Raw genomic sequence first — 17,845 nt, 5'->3', positions numbered from 1 at the left:
CATTCCAATGTGCCACTCTCAAGCTGTTGATAAATACATGGAAAGGTTCTAAGGAACTTCCAAGAAAGAAGTTTAGATTAAATGCTGTATTTAGCAAAAGGTAAGTTTGCCTTTCTTGTACCTTGGTTGGCTTACAGAACACAATTGCTGGAGCATAAACTATCTTCAGTTATGTGGCAAACGTGAGAACAGAAGATACGTGCTTATGATGTGAAAAGGAGATCCTCGGAACAGTATCTCCAATTGTTGCACTGGCCTTAGGTTAGCCTATGGCTAGAGAAATCCCTTGAGCATCTGATCCACTTGCTATGTATTTATTTTCCTCTATGGGCAGTCAGCTTTAATACTCATTTGCATTTGTGAGAATGAGTTCTTAATTATCTTTTACTAGCAAAGAGCCCATTAGCTTTTATCTTGTGTTATTTTTTTCTTGTGATTGTTTCCTTTGTTTGATAAAAACTAAGCCTCAGCACTTCCTAAGGCAGATTTCTCACAAAGCTCTGTGTGAAAGAGTCCCCATGTTTGTGCTTAATGGCACTAAGGCTTTAGGGCAGTCAGTCATCTTAAAGAGAGCTTCCCCTGACACTGGGCAACTGCAGACCTTTGCTTTTTCTTGCCTTCTTCCAAGCCCAGTCCCCAGTCACATGTCCAGCTCTGTAGTGGGTCACCTGCTGCAGTCTCTCCTCTCTCTGTCCCCACACCCAGGAGACTAGGCAGCTCCCGATGGAACACTGTTTCCTTCCTCTGGTGGACACAAATCTCAAGTCCTACTCCTTACCCATCTCTGCTCCCAAGTGTCAGCTTCCAATACTTAAAAACACATTTTATATGGAATCCCCAGAAGTCACATTTACCAGGATTCCGGAAGAATTTTCTACCAAGAAACATACAACTACAAAAGTTTCCAAAGAACCAGAGATGGCAACACAAATCAAGGAACAATACACCCACCCAACAAAGACAAGATCAGATATCAGCACCTAGAATTGCAATCTTCCAAAACCCAAGAGCCTAAATACCCATGTAAAAACATAATCAATAGCAGCCAGGAAAATACATCTCTACTAGAACTCAGAAATCCTACCACAGCAGGTTCTAATTTTGGAAACACAGCTTAAATGCAAAAAAAAAAAAAAAAAAAAAAAAAAAAAAAAAAAAAAAAAAAAGCTTAAAATGGCCTTTATGAATATGGTAGAAGTCCTTAAAGAGAAAATGAGTAAATACTTCAAAGAAATCAATGAAAACACAAACAGTGAAAGGAATGAACAAAAAGTCACAGGCTAAAAATGGAAATAGATTATTAAAGAAATTATTAAAGAAAACACAAACTGAAGGAAATCTGGAAATGAAAAATTCAGGAACTCAAACAGGAACCTCAGAGGCAAGCTTCACCTACAGGACTGGAGAGATGAGAGATGGAAGAACATCAAAGACACAGTGGAAGAAATGGAAACTTCTGTTAAAGAAAGTGTTAAATCTAATATATATATATAATATATATTTTATATATATTATATAAAATATATCTAATTTATTTTATTTATATAATATATAAAATATATTATATAAATAAATATTTCTTATATAAATATATTATATAAATATATAATATATAATCATATATAGTATGTAATATATTATATATATTACATATAATATATAATAAATATATATATGACACTATATAAAAAACAAATCTAAGAATAATTGGAATAGAGGAAGGAAAAGAAACTCAGGTCAAGCACCCATAAAATATCTGTAACAAAATTATAGAATGAAATTTTCTAGTTAACAGGCAACAGTCCAGATTACTTTACATGGATAGTTGGTTTTCAAAACATCAGAAATCCACAGAATTGACATGACAAACATTTCTGTATTAATGTTCATTTTGATTAGAGACCTGTCTGCTCCTGACAGCTTCCTATATTGAATTCTAAGAAGAAATTGAGCATCCTTGGAGTTATTCCAGTTGTGGTGAGACAGCCACTAGGCAAGAATTGCCTCTTTCCTTCTACAGACAAATTACTGTCCAGAAAAGGACACACATGCAGAATAGTTGACTGATTATATCTGCCAAGACAGAGTAATCAGCCCTTAATAATTCTGCAGCACTAAGGTCTGTCAGATGATCCTGGGCCAGAAGGCGAAAGAACAGATGCTCCAACGTTTTGAAGTAGAGGGACTGTCCAGGTGTTCAGAGGTCTCTATAAATTAGCTAAGTTTTAGAAGCTATGCTTTGTGCTTCCCACAATTATAGTTAACTCAGTCATTCTGGATCTCTGATGGGGTTGAAAACTTATAGCCTCATAGCCAATCCTGGCTATTTACCTTGAGAGAAAAGATTTGAGTGGATGGTCGTCAACTGACATTCATCCTAAAGCCAGGTTCAGAACTAAATGTTTTAGTTAGGATAGACGACAGAGGTTCTGGTTAGTCAACAAAATGATGGACTGGGTATTAGGACTATCTTGTACCTCACTGGTACAAATCAGCATAATTATGCTCTAATTGTATTTTGAGAGAAAAGTTTCATTTTAACAGGAAGGGTGATATGTAGGAGGAGCTAAGGTGGGAGGAGTTCTGAGAGGAAGAGAAGGAGTAAGAAGAGGAGGAGAAGAAGGAGAGGAGAAGCTAGGTGATGAAAGAGAGAAAGAGGGGGGAGACAGGGAGGCAGATGTTCACGTATCTCCACCAGTCAAAGATAGTTGATATATCTAGGTTGGGTAGTGGGTTACACCTCTGATTGAGCAATACCAAACTTATAAAGCCTATGATTAACATTTTTTAAAAAAATGTATAAATGCAAAAAGGAAAAGGGGGCATGGGATAGGGGCTTTCTAAGGGGGGGGATGGGGAAAGGGGATGGCATCTGAAGTGTAAATAAAATATCTAATAAAAAAAGAGAGAAAAAAAGAAATTTTCTAAATTAAATTATTAAGGTTCTGTTTGGTTAGAATCCCTGCTCATCCCCTGCACAAAGGAAAGAAAGCCTGCTTGTTCTTCTGTCTCTAGCCTTACTATAGGGAGTAAACTCAGGGCTAACACATCATCTTTCCCTATCTTCATGTTTCAAGTAACCTACTCATGAATGCCCACCCAGGGGCTCACCTTTTTAAAACCACATCAGGAACAATCTCACCACCTAGCTCAGATGTCATCGCCTCATCCCCAAGGCTCATCAAACCCCTTTGCTTTAGCCGCAGCACAAGACTCCATTGACTTCTACCCATGAGATCAGTGAACTCTCCTGAGAGCTGCCTCTCAATAAACCTGTCTTCATTCTCTTGATTTGGCTAGAACTGGTGTATTATATTGGCAGAGAAACCTATTAGGTTCAAGAAGCATACAGAACACCAAATAGACTGGACCAAAAAAGAAAGTCCCCTTGCCACATAATAATCAAAACACTAAATGTAAAGAATAAAGAAAAATATTAAAAGATGATAGGTACAAAGAACAAATAGCATTATAAAGCAATTATAATAACACCTGACTTCCTAATAGAAACTCTAAAGACAGAAGGTTGCTGGTGAGATGTTCTACAAATTGTGTGAAACAGCAGATGCCAGCTGAGACCACTATAATCAGCAAAACTTCCAATCACCATAGATGGAGAAAAGAAGAACATTCCATGAAAAAAAAAAAAAAAATATAAACAAAAACTACTACTCCAGCCCCACAGAAAGTGCTAGAAGGAAAATTCCATCCTAAAGAGGTTAATCACAAGAAAACACAAGGAATAAATAATCCCAGACCAGCGAATCAAAAGAAGGACAACACACATACACACAAACCCACATACACACACAGAGACACACATACACCATAACTACAAAGTAAAAGGGATCAACAAACACTGTTCATTGATATCTCTTCATCAATGGTTTTAATTTTCTAATAAAAATGCAGACTAACAGAATGAATATGGAAACAAGATCCATTCTTCTGTTACAATCAAGATACATATCTTAAAATCAAAGATAGACATCATCTTCTGGTGAAAGAATGAAAAAGATATTCCAAGAAAATGGGCCTATGAAGCAAGCTATTATAAACTGTTGTAGCCATTTTAATACCTGACAAAATAGACTTCAACCAAAACTAATCAGAAGAGATGAAGAAGGAAACTACATAACAATAAATAATAAGAGATGAAGAAGGAAACTCACCAAGGGAAAAATCCACCAAGAGAGCATTGCAAATCTTAACATCTATTCTCCAAACACAAGTGTACAAAGTCCTTAAACAATAACAATAACAATAACAATAACAACAACAACAACCAAGAAACAAAACAAAACAAAACAAAAGCACCACTATAGCCAAAATCACACATTGACCTTCACACTGATAATGTATGACTTTGGTATCTGACTCTTGCTAATAGTCTCTTGCCATCATCATCCAAAAACAAAACCAAAAACAAACAAAAAACCCCCAAACCCTGAAAAAAAAAAAAAAACACCAAAACAACAGCAAAAACCAAAAAATAACAAAGAAACAACCATAAACAGAAACGAGGAAGCTCATTATAAACCATATCTAACAGATCTTTACAGAAATTTTCACTCAAACACACCTTATGAAACTTTCTCCAGAACTGCTGATGCACTTGGTCACAAAGCAAGTCTCAACATATATAAGAAAATTCAAACACCTTGATTACTCCCTGACCACTATGGGTGCATTAAAGTTGGATATCAACAACAATGGAAACATCAAAAAGCTTACAAACTCACTGAAACTAAACAACTCATTAATGAATGAAACATTGGTCAAGACAGATATTAAGAAAGAAAGGCTTTCAGAATTGGATGAAAAAGAATATACAACTTACCCAAACATATGGAACACAGTAAAGACAGTTTTAAGAGGAGAATTCACAGCACTAAGAATGTACATTAAAAACAAAAATGGAGAGATCTCATACTAGTAACTTAACAGGACACCTGAAAGCTCTAGAAAAAAAAAAAAGAAAGAAAAGTACAACTAAAAGGTGTAGATGGCAAGAAATAATCAAACTCAGGACTGAAATCAATAAAATACAAACAAACAACGAATAATATAATACATCAATGAAACAGTTTATTCTTCCAGAAAATCAACAAGATCAACAAACACTTATCCAAATTAACTAAGAGGTAAAGAAAAAATAATCCAAACTAACAAACTTAGAAATGAAAGAAGGACATAATAACAGGCACCGAGGAAATCCAGAGAATCTTAAGAACGTATTTTGAAAACCTATACTCCACCAATTTGGAAAATCTAAAAGAAATGGATAATTTTCTTAATAAATACCACTTACCAAAGTGAAATCAATATGAGATAAGCAATTTAAGCAGATCTAAAACCCCTAATGAAATAGAAATAGTAAATGAAACTCCTCCTCCCTGCAAAAAAATGTCCAGGACTAGATGATTTTAGCATAGAATTTTATGAGGCCACAGTTACTGAATATCCAAACCACATTAAAACCCAAGAAGAAAGAGAGCCACAAGCCATTTTAAAAAAATGAACATAGATGCAAAAAAAAAAAAAATCACAATAAAGTACTTGCAAACTAAATCCAAGAACACATCAAGAGGAGTATCTACTATGATCAAGTAGATTTCTTCCCAGTGATGCAGGGATGGTTTAGAATGAGTAAGCTGATAAATGTAATGCACCATAACTAAATCCATAACTAAACAGAAGACAAAAAATGCATGATCATTTCATTATTTGTAGAAAAAGCCTTTGACAAAAATCAAACACTCCTTCATGATAAAAGTCTTGGAGAGATTTGGGATACAAAGGACATAACCATAACAGTTTACAGTAGGCTGATAGCCAACTTTAACTTAAATGGAAAAAAATACAAAGTAATCTCACCAAAATCAGGAACAAGATAAGGTTTTCCACTTTCCATACCTACTCAAGTATAGTATTTGAATTCTTAGCTAGAACAACAAGACAGCTGAAGAAGATCAAGGGGATACAAAATGGAAAGGTCAAAGTTAATATATATTATATATATTAATTATGTATATAATTAATATATATTATATAAGTTATTATATATATGTGTGTGTATACATATATATATGCATTAATCAGTGGAATTAAATTAAAGACTAAGACATAAAATCTACACACTTATGGATACATAAATTTTGATAAGGAAGCTAGAAACACAGATTGGGAAAAAAGCATCTTCAAAAAATTGAAGCTATTTAAAATGGATGGCTACACGTAGAAGAATACAGATGGATCCATACTCGTTGCCCTGCACAAACTCCACTCCAAATGCATTACTGACCTCAATATAAAACCAGATACACTTAACCTTCTCTTTAGAAGAGAAAGTAGGGAATAGCTTTGAACTCATTGATACAGGAAAAGACTTTCTGAACAGAACACCAATAGCACAGGCACTAAAATTAATAATTAATAAATGGGAACCATGAAACTGAAAAGCTTCTGTAAGGTAAAGGACACCGTCATTCAGACAAAGTAGCAGCCTACAGAATGGGAAAAGATTTTTTTTTTTTACCAACTATAGTCTGATAGAGGACTAATATTTAAAATATATAAAGAACTCTAGAAACTAGACACCCCCCACACAAATCATCAAATTAGAATGATGCTCATATCTAAATAAAGAATTCTCAAAAAGAGGGAACTCAAATGGCTGAGAAACACTTTAAGAAAGATTTAACATCCTTACTATCAAAGAAATACAAATCAAACCTACTACTTTGCTATTTCATCTCATACCAGTCAGAATGGCTAGGATCAATAAAACAAATGGCAGCTCATGCTGGCTCATCCCCCTATTCCCACAAGCTTTGTGGAATAGGGGGAAAACTCAGCCATTTCTGGTGGGAGTGCAAACTCGTATAGACACTATGGAAATCACTGGGGTGGTTTGTCAGGAAATGGGAATCAAACTACCTCAAGATCCAATTGTACCACTCTTGGGCATATACCCAAAGGATGCTTAATCCTACCACAGAGACACTTGGTCAACCAGGTTCATTGCTGCTCTATTCATAATGTCTAGAAATTGGAAACAAACTAGATCACCCTCAATAGAAGTATGGATAAAAAAAATGTGGTACATTTACGCAAGGGAGCATTACTCAGTTGTTAAAAGAATGCAATCAAGGAATTTTCAGGTAAATGGATGGAATTAGAAAAAAACCAGTAACTGAATGAGTAACTCAGATCTAGATAGCTAAATACATTTGTATTTGCTTATATGTGGACATTAGCTAGTCAACAAAGCTAACCATTCTACAGTGCAGAGAACCACAGAGGCATAGAGTAAGGCACCTGGGGTTGTGGGCAGGTAGATATTCCTAGGATATGGGAAAAGCATAGAGAGTTATAATGAATGGTGTTGCTGAAATGTAGTATCAAGTGGGAAGTTAAAGAGAGTGTGGTGGAGAGAAACAAGAGAAGAAATACTGGGTAAGACAGCTAAAATGAAGGACTACTTGAGGGAGTCATCATATTCATATATATATATATATATATATATATATATATATATATATATATATATTCATGGAGGGGATCTAAATAAATTTACCAAATAATGGGGGGCAACATAACACTGAATGAAGAGTCCAGTATTGGGTTTGATCTAGTTCAGTAGTTGGCCACCAAGACTATAGGTTGCTCTCCACAATCTGATGGCAAGGCTCCATTGCTAAAGACAACACCTAGACGACACATTGAACATGGAGACATCAAGCTGGTGCCTACATAGAGATGTTACACACATGTCCTAGTGTCTCTGGTACAGGAAGATACTCTTCATTCTACCCAAAGAGAAATATCAACCTAGTCACAAAATATTTGATTTGTAATGGTGCCTTGCCTACAAGATATTCTAGGGTAATGGTGGCACAAAGCTTGTGGGGATAACCAACCAATCTTTGAGTGACTGAAGTCTCACTCTATGAGATGGAAACTACTCCTGATACTGCATGGGTGACCAAGAATCTGAAACTAGATAGTCTAGGGCCATAAGGTAAAATCAAATTCTTTGTTCTTTAAAAAACTGTGATGCAGACCACATGAAGCTCATGAAGAAGGAAGACCAAGAGGGGATGCCTCAGTTCTACTTAGAACGAGTAACAAAAATACTCAAGGGAGCAAATATGGAAATAAAACATGGGACAGAAACTGAAGGAGGGGCCGTCTGGAGACCATTCCACCTGGGTATCCATCCCATGTACAGCCACCTAAGCTAGACACTGATGTGGATGGCTGGAAGTGCATGCTGTCAAGAACATGATATAGCTGTTTCCTTAGAGGTCTGCCAGAGACTGACACATTCAGAGGACGATGCTCACAGCTAACCACTGATATGATCATGGGTTTCCAAGAGAGAAGTTAGAGAGAAGACTGAAGGAGCAGAAAGGGCTTATGACCCCATGAGGAAAGCAACAATACCAACCAACCAGAGCCCCCCAGGGTCTAAACCACCAGCCTGGGAGCACATAGGGAGGGACCCATGACTCCAGAGGTATATGTAGGGGAGGATGGCCTTGTCGGGCATAGGTGGGAGAGAAGATTCTTGGTCCCATGAAAAACGAACACAGAGTGGTGGGGGGAAGAATGTGAGGGTGGGGAGGAGGTAGTGGGGTTGGGGGAGGGTAGGTGGGGGCACAGCCTCATATATGCATGAGGAGGGGGGATGGGATAGGAGGTTTTTGGGTGGTGGGAGGAAGTGGGGTAAGGGGATAAAATCTGAAATGTAAATATAATACTCAAATTAAAAAAAAAGAAAAAAGAAAAAAATAAAAAACTGTGATGATAAAATGGCTCCTAATGACATTCTACTATTCTCACAAACCAGTGCCTTGTTCAGCCATTATCAGAAGCTTCCTCCTTCATCAGATGGGAACAAATACAGAGAGACCCACAGCCAGACATTATGAGGAGATTGAGAGACCTTTGAACACGCAACTCTAGATCAAATGTCTCCACCAAATCCCTTCCATCAGGTCACAGGGAACCCGGCGGAAGAGGAGGCAGAAAGAGTTTAAGAACCAGAAGGGATGGAGGACATCAAGGAAACAAAGCCCTCAAAATGAACATGAACAAAGTTCATGACCTCACAGAGACTAAGGCAGCATGGTCCTGCACTGGTCAGAAACGGTCCTCTGCCTATATATTAAAACTTCCAGTTTACTGTTTTTATGAGATTCCTGGGTGTGCAAATGAGTGGTCTATTTTTCTGGTGCCTTCTCTTAGGTTCTCTTCCTTTGTCATCTGATTCCAATATGTTAGTTTTTGTTTTATTTTATTAAGAGAGAAAGATTGAGAGTGAGACAGACAGACAGACAGACAGACACACACACACACACACACACAGACATATGGAGAGAGAGAGAGGAAAAAGAAGGAGGATGAAGAGAAAAAGAAGGAGGATGAAGAGGAAGGGAGGACAGAAGGGAGGGAGGGAAGGAAAGAGGAAGGGAGAGAGAGCTCTGCATTCAAATTTCCAGAGTATATCCTTTGTCCATTCCCTCCCTTAGAATGTCTGGGCATATTATCATCTGTAATAATCTGAGATGCCATATTGTATTCCTTAATGTTAGATTATTTTTTAAAACATCTCATTATAATGAGTTCATAGTCTAATTTACCAGGCTGAAGACTCACACTCTTGTTCCAAAAGCTTTCCTTGAATTATTCTTTTGATAATTATTCTCCCTTGTTCTTTTCCTAGAATTTCTATTTGAAAAACATAAAGATCTTTTAAACTTACTTTCTAGTTTTCTCATCATATATTTTCTTGCTTGCTAATTTGTGGAGATTTTATTTCTAAATTAAAATTTTATATAATTTTATATTCTAAATTAAAATATTTATTAAAATATTCCCTAAAGAATTTCATTTATACAATTATAAGTTTGGACGTTTGAGACAGAGCTCCGTTGTCTGCTGCAGATTCTACTTTTTTTAAACAAGTTTGCCTTTTGATCGTCTAGTTCTTTTGATCTTCTTTTTTTTCTGTTCTCAGAATTGTTTTATGGTGGCTAAAGAAACTACATTTTTGCTAGTTTTACATCTTGGTATCTAAGAGCTGCTTGTTTCTGATCCACGCTCCTAAAAGACAACTTGCCGATAAGCTGAACCTCTTGAGCTCTCCCTAGCAACCATAGCTTGTTCTTACTATGACTACTAGTTGTGGCTGCTACAACTTGCAAGTGCAGACATTCAAAATTATTTTGGGGTCAATTTGACCATCTAATCTTGACAGAGCAGAACAGGTCTTGTGGTTTCTCGTTTAAGAACCATTCTGTCGGGGGCTGAACACTGAGCAGATCCCGGGCTGCAGCTCTGCCCCCAATCTCACAGAACCTAGAGGAAGCAGGCCTCTTAGGAGCTCTAAACTGAGCAGTATCTTACATAAGCAGACAGCAACACTCATCCCAAACAGGGAGTAACTGGGACCCACTACGACAGAGGAAGTCACTCCTGGGCTGGAGCACTGGTTTCTTCCTGTCTGCGCCTGAGCACTGAGCAGATTTTGGGCCCCAGCTCTAACCCCAGTAGTAACACCCACCCCACAGAGTTCTGATACAACCAAGATAATAGGAAAGACAGGCTCCAGTCAGAGACAGGGCAGGTAGCTCTAAGAAGATCCAGATGGCAAAAGGCAAGTGCAAGAACATAAGCATCAGCAACCCAGGGTACTTGGCATCATTAAAAGTTAGTTCTCCCACACAAGAAAGTCCTGAATTCCCCATATTACTGGGAAAGCAAGATTCAGATTTAAAATCACTTCTAATGATGATGATAGAGGACTTTAAGAAGGACATAAATGACACTCTCAAAGAATTTAAGGAGAACACAGGTAAACAGGTAGAAGCCCTTAAAGAGGAAACACAAAAATCCCTTAAAGAATTATAAGAGACCACAACCAAACAGGTGAAGGAACTGAACAAAACCATCCAGGACATAAAAATGGAAGTAAAACAATAAAGAAATCACAAAGGGAGACTACCGTCAAGATAGAAAACCTAGGAAAAAATCAGGAGTCATAGACACAAGCATCACCAACATAATACAAGAGATAGAAGAGAGAATCTCAGGTGCAGAAGATACCATAGAAAATATTGACACAATTGTCAAAGAAAATGCAAAATGCAAAAAATTCTTGACATAACACAGGAAATCCAGGACACAATGAGGAGACCAAACCTAAGGATAATAGGTATAGATGAGAGTGAAGATTCCCAACATAAAGGGCTAATAAATATCTTCAACAAAATTATAGAAGAAAACTTCCCTAACCTCAAAAACGAGATGCCCATAAACATACAAGAAGCCTATAGAATGCCAAATAGACTAGACCAGAAAAGAAATAACTCCTGTCACATAATAATCAAAACACCAAATGCACACAACAAAGAAAGAATATTAAATGCAGTAGGGAAAAAGGCCAAGTAACATATAAAGGCAGACCTATCAGAATTACACCAGACTTCTCACCAGATACTATAAAAGCTAGAAGATGCTGGACAGATGTCATACAGACCCTAAGAGAACACAAATGCCAGCCCAGACTACTATATCCAGCAAAACTCTCAATTACCATAACTGGAGAAACCAAGATATTTCATAACAAAACCAAATTTACACAATATCTTTGCACAAACCCACCACTCCAAAGATAATAGCAGGGAAGCTCCAATACAAGGAGGGAAATTATACCCTAGAAAGAGCAAGAAAGTAACCTTCTTCCAACAAACCCAAGAGAAGATAGCCACACAAAGATAACTTCACCTCTAATAACAAAAATAACAGGAAGCAACAATCACTGTTCCTTAATATCTCTTAACATCAATGGACTCAATTCCCCAATTAAAAGACATAGGCTAATGGACTGGATACATAAACGGGACCCAGCATTTTGCTGCCTATAGGAAACCCACCTCAGTGACAAAGACAGACACTACCTTAGAGTAAAAGGCTGGAAAACAATTTTTCAAGCAAATGGTCCTAAGAAACAAGCCGGAATAGGCATTCTAAAATCTCCAGCCCGAGAATATAAAGGGAGGGACTCATGGCTCCACCTTTATAGGTAGCTGAGGGTGACCTGGCCTGGCATCAATGGAAGTGGATGGCCTTGGTGCCTGAAAGGTTGGAGTCCCTAGTGTTGGGGAATTTCAAGAGCAAGGGGGTGGGAATGGGAGAATGGTGGGAGCACACCCACATAGAAACTCTCAGAATTATATGGATTAGACATGACAGAGCCAGGCTGCCAGAAGACTAGATTCCAGAAATCAAACAAAAATTATCTTGATTCTAAAATTTGTTTTGAGAATTGTATATTGCAGAATATACAGCCTTGGTGTATCTACTCATCAAGCAAGCTGAGCAGACCTGCTCAAATCTCTGATGTCCTGAAATTCCAGCTGGATGCAGTGAAGACACAGTGTCAGAGGCTTATCAATTTACTCTTCCCCCTGCCCCTTTTCTAACATCTCAATGCCTGTAATCACCTTGAAGAAGTTAATGAAGAGTTGGTGCCCCTATTCCTTGGGCTTGGGGAATGAGTTGGCTAATATTGGGCTGTCTTTCTAGGGGAACGTAGTGGTTTCGTTGGAACAGGGAGGATTAGCTAAGATTTATTGCATAGCCATAACCTATTGGTAGAAATATTTATATTTGTTATTAAGATGAAATTATAATATCTTAAATAGTACAAAGTTTACTTTGACTTCACATTTAAGGTTTTCATTTGTATGAGCTTCTTATTGATATAAAAGTGAGATTAATATCGTTACTCTCATAGGCATTGTGCCTATATAACACATTTAGGAATACAAGGCTTAGACCCAGTCTTTCTTTAACTGATTTGAGATGGTCAGCCTGTGAGTTAAGGGCCTATAGCAAACTCATGGCTCTGAGTTTATTGTTAGGGTGTTTTCTATGTTTTATTTAGAAATAGCTGAGAGGAGTTAACAGACATCAGTCCAGATTGCCTTACATGGATAGTTGGTTTTCAAAACGTCAAAAGGAGTTAGGTAGTGATGGCACACGCCTTTATTCCCAGCACTTGGGAGGCAGAGGCAGGCAGATTTCTGAGTTCGAGGCCAGCCTGGTCTACAGGTGAGTCCCAAGACAGCCAGGGCTATACAGAGAAACCCTGTCTCGAAAAAAAAAAAAAAAAAACACCAAAACCCAAAAAAACCCAAATCAAAATGTCAGAAGTCTACAGAATTGACATTATACACATTTCTGTATTAATGTTCATTTTGATTAGAGACCTGTCTGCTCCTGACAGCTTCCTGTCTTAGATTCTAAGAAGAAATTGAGCATCTTTGGAGTTATTCCAGTTGTGGTGAGTCAGCCACTAGGCAAGAACTCATCTACAGACAAATTACTGTCCAGAAAAGAACACACTTGCAGAAGAGTTGACTGATTATATCTGTTAAGACAGAGTAATCAGCCCTTAATAATTCTGCATCACTAGGTCTGTCAGATGATCCTGGGCCAGAAGGCTGAAGATCAGATGCTCCAACATTTTGTAATATAGAGACTGTCCAGGTGTTCAGCGGTCTCTATAAATTGGGTAAGGTATAGAAGCTATGATTTGTGCTTCCCATAATTTCAGTTAACTCAGTCATTCTGGATTTTGATGGGGTTGAAGACTTATAGTCTCATAGCCAATCTTGGCTATTTACCTTGAGAGAAAAGATTTGAGAGGATGGTTTTCAGCTGACATCCATTCTAAAGCCAAGAAAAAAAGCCAGGTTCAGAACTAAGTCTTTTATTTAGGAGAGATGACAGAGGTTCTGGTTAGTTAACAAAATGATGGACTGGGTATTAGGTCTATCTTGTACGTTACTGACCCAAATTGGTATAGTTATGCTCTAAATGTATTTTGAGAGAAAAGATTTATTTTACCAGGAAGGATAATATGTAGGAGGAGCTAAGGTGGGAGGAGCACAAAGAGGAAGAGGAGGAGTAAGGAGAGAAGGAGAGGAGGAGCTAGGTGACAAGAGAAAGAGAGAGAGAGAGAGAGAGAGAGAGAGAGAGAGAGAGAGAGAGAGATGGCAGCAGATGTTCTCGTGTCTCGGCCTGTCAAAGATAGTTGATATATCTAGGGTGGGTATTGGGTTACACTTCTGATTGATATTGAGCATTACCAAATTTATAAAGCCTTTGATTAATATTTAAAAAATTGTATAAAAGCAAAAAGGAGAAGGGGGCATGAGATACGGGTTTTCTGGGGAGGGGAAATGGGGAAAGGGAATGGCATCTAAAATATAAATAAAATCTCCAAAAAAAAAAAAAAAAAAAAAAAAAAAAAAAAAAAAGAACCATCTCTGTACTACATGTCTCTGATTTGGATTAGAGAACTTATCCCTACTAGGTGTTTTAAGAAATCTGGCTAATTATAATCTGAATTAAGTCTCATGATGGTTCCAAACCCTGTAACAGTTTCTGATTCTTCTGGTTTTGTGCTTGAGTTGTGCTTTCCGTCACTCCACCCAACCCTCTACATTCCAGAGTGAGGACTTACAAGGCAGGTTGGCATTTTTGTACTCACTGCTATTAGTCAAGTCACATCTTCCCATCTGAGTCTTTACGCCTGTTCATAGGTGTGATTATGACTTTCTCTTAGATTAATCAGATCTTCCACTAAAGTGTCCCCTAACTGAACACTTTGAGCCTTGATGTCAGTAACCTAGAAACGGCATACAAAGGGGGGTTTAGACTACCTGGTCAGGCTGAAGACCTTCACTCAGTGTCTCATTTTCAGCTTTGGGCCCTGTCCCCTGTTGTAATTGGTTCACACTTGTTGACCTCTAAGGTTCTCCAGGCTTGGAAGGGCAATCACTGCAAACCTCTGGTGGAGATTCCCACAATACTGTTTCAGCTCACTGCCAGGTCCTCATGGCTCCATCATGGATCCTCCAGCATCCCAGGGTTCTTTGGTCTTACCACTGCATACCTTCCTCTCACACAGTCTGTGAGAGTTGCTTTTCCAGGGCTTTTAAAACCATTTTATATCCTTCTAGTTTAAGATTTTGAGTTTCTAGTTTTGGGGCTGAGGGTAGGGTGTTGGGGTTGAGGGTAGGGTGGGGTTTTTCTTCCCTTCATAACTCTTTTATCCAGGCTTCTTAAATGTTAATTTTGAAAGTTTAGGCAGAGAACAATAGAAACATTCAGATGTATCTAGTTTCCAATATTTAATTTTCCCTCTGGATTTTCCTACAGCATAAGTACCATGCATTGGTGACACAGCAACAGAGCTGCTTTGACCAAACTAGGGGATCACAAGCCATAGGAAGGTTTGTAATCACTTGTGGTGAAACTAAAGTCTTTCTTTTCAATACTAGGCAATGATCAAAAGTCAAGAAATTACTTCCAAGCCCGAGGGACTTATTTTTATCTCTGCCCAGAGAAGAAGCACAGAAAGCAGACCTTACGTAAAGATTCCATTAGACAAGGAAGTCCACACACAATTGAAGAAATGAAGCTTGGGAGGAGGAGGGTTTACGTAATAGCCCAAAGGTCCTCTCCAGGGTACCTTTCACATCTCACAATAATGTCTCTTGCCACTGGCTATCAGGCTCTTTCAAAAGACAGGGAATTAAAGTGGCTCCCACTTAGCCAGTTTGCCTGAGCAGATACAGAGACAGTATGAAATGCCATCTGAGAATTTCACCTCTCTGACATTCCAGCTGTGCATATCCACCTCTCTGAAATTGCCATTTTCACATGAATGGGCACAGACATTATGCTCAGCCCAGCATGTCTGATTCATTATTGCAGGATGAACGATGTTGTGTGATTCTGCCTGGGGCTTCTAGAAGGAAGAGATGTTTTCTCTAGATTTCATCCTCCTCAACAAGTCTGTATCCCTTGATTTCATAAGTATTAAATTCTAAAGTAATACAGATGCTGAAGGGGAAGAAAATGGTTATGGCCCTGGGAATTTTAATGAAACCTATAGCTTACAACTCTTGACTATATAAGGAATCATGGAATTCTCTTTTTTGATATTAAAAATGGAGGAGTTTGGTAAATCAGTTTTTGGCTTCTCTTTATTTTGTTTTTTTTTTCTCACACAGATATGTACTATATATAGTTGCTAGACTAATTTTTTAAAGCCTTGGTTTCATTAGATTGGTCTTTTATAACCACTGACAGCAACCTATGATATAATTAACTCCGAATGCATCTGGCTAGCTAAAGGAGGAGGGGGAATGGGATAGAGGGGTTCTAGGAAGGGGAAATGGGGAAAGGGGATGGCGTCTGAAATGTAAATAAAATATCCACTAAAAAGAAAAGAAAAGAAAAGAAAAGAAAAGAAAAGAAAAGAAAAGAAAAAGATCTTCCAGATAGCATATGGAATGGCCTCCTCACTATCCTTGCCCCGATGCTCTTCTCTTGGATTCACTCCCATTCATTCGGCTCCACTTATTTAACACGTGAAGGGGGAACAATGTGAAAGCCCTGGCATCCAGAAATGGTAGACTGATGAGAAAGACAAGTAAGTACAAGACTGAGATAATTAAGTGAGAATACAAGGCACAACTAGAGCACTCGGTGGGGGCCGTGGAGGCTTCATAGACAAAGAATTGTGGAGTGACAAAAAAGGTTGGAAAAGCTAGCTAGATGACAGGTATCCAACATGGGGTGGCCTCAAACACACTCCTCCAATACAGAATATCAAAGTCTTCCTAAAGATCCAGTTCAAGGCTTCTCAGCCTAGGAAGCTTTGCCAAGGTTGTTTTGATTGATATCCTGGGACAGGACAACCTCTTTCTTACTGTTATTCTACCATGGGTACTGTTACTAGGATTTCTGTAGGAAGGTGTGACCCTTGGAAAGAAGAGCTAGTTTTCTAGGTTAGGGCTAATAAATGCTTCCTTCTGAACCACCAGAAATTTCATAATGGATACAATGGGCACTGACCCATAGTACTGTACTTTTTCTCCATACTTTAAACATTAATTTACTTAGAAACTCCTGAGAGTATCTTAGAATGGGGTTAGGCTGGACATCCCTGGATGCTCCAGTCAAATTCCCTATCACAGCACTCTCCACACTGTCAAGAGACCTATAATAGTTCCCATTATTTAAGCAGTTTTGGAGCTATAAATCTAGAAGTAAAAGGTTCATTAATCCTCTGATGTGTTCTATTTTTCTTAAACTCCGTCTTATTTTGTTCCTTCCCATGAAACACAGCTGCTATGCAGCTTCTGGTTGCAGGCAAAAGTTGAAAGCAAGCCTAACACACACAAAAAATAATTGTTCATTAAACATTTGCTGTGGGTGTGTGGTGCTGGGTGTGGCCTATGTTTGTAGGCGGTAACTACAGAAGGGAAAAAGAGAACGCAAGAATGAAGAGGGGGGGAGGCAGAGCCAAGGCTTTCCCAAGTCTCCTCTCAGGTGGGAAATGATTGATTATAAAAGGAAAGAATTTGGATCCATGAGATCTAAGCCAAAGAAGTAATAAGAACCATCATTTTCTAAGAACATGAAATCAACTTCACTGTCTTTAAGACATCTAGTTATCCTTTCAAGCTGGTGGAGGTGGGTTGCTGTTTTCCTGAAGTAAATTTGGAATGCAATCACCCAACCCAGTGAAAAGAAAATTGAGTGTGAAAAAGGTTGCTCAGACCCATTGAAGGATGTACTCCCGGGTTCATAGGCTGCACCCTAGATCCATCATTGGCACATGACAGCTTTCTTCTGTTGGAACTTGGCAGTGCCCATTCATCTGACATTGTACACAGGGATGAAAATTCCATAATATGGAGGAGGTGTCTTGATAATCATGTATCCACTAATCTGTTCAGAAAAATTGGTCTTACAG

General features: G+C 38.2%; 1 protein-coding gene across 1 annotated transcript in view; it reads right to left on the bottom strand.

The window, feature by feature from the left end:
• The window catches only part of Necab1 (N-terminal EF-hand calcium binding protein 1), a 150,113-nt gene that overhangs the window by 35,916 nt on the left and 96,352 nt on the right, over positions 1-17,845 (bottom strand). The window lies entirely within an intron of this gene.

The sequence above is a fragment of the Arvicanthis niloticus genome, chromosome 25 (assembly GCF_011762505.2).
Source record: "Arvicanthis niloticus isolate mArvNil1 chromosome 25, mArvNil1.pat.X, whole genome shotgun sequence".
In the NCBI taxonomy this organism is placed as follows: domain Eukaryota; kingdom Metazoa; phylum Chordata; class Mammalia; order Rodentia; family Muridae; genus Arvicanthis; species Arvicanthis niloticus.
The sequence above is the reverse complement of the archived record's forward strand: the minus strand, read 5'-3'. Positions and strand labels throughout refer to the sequence as shown.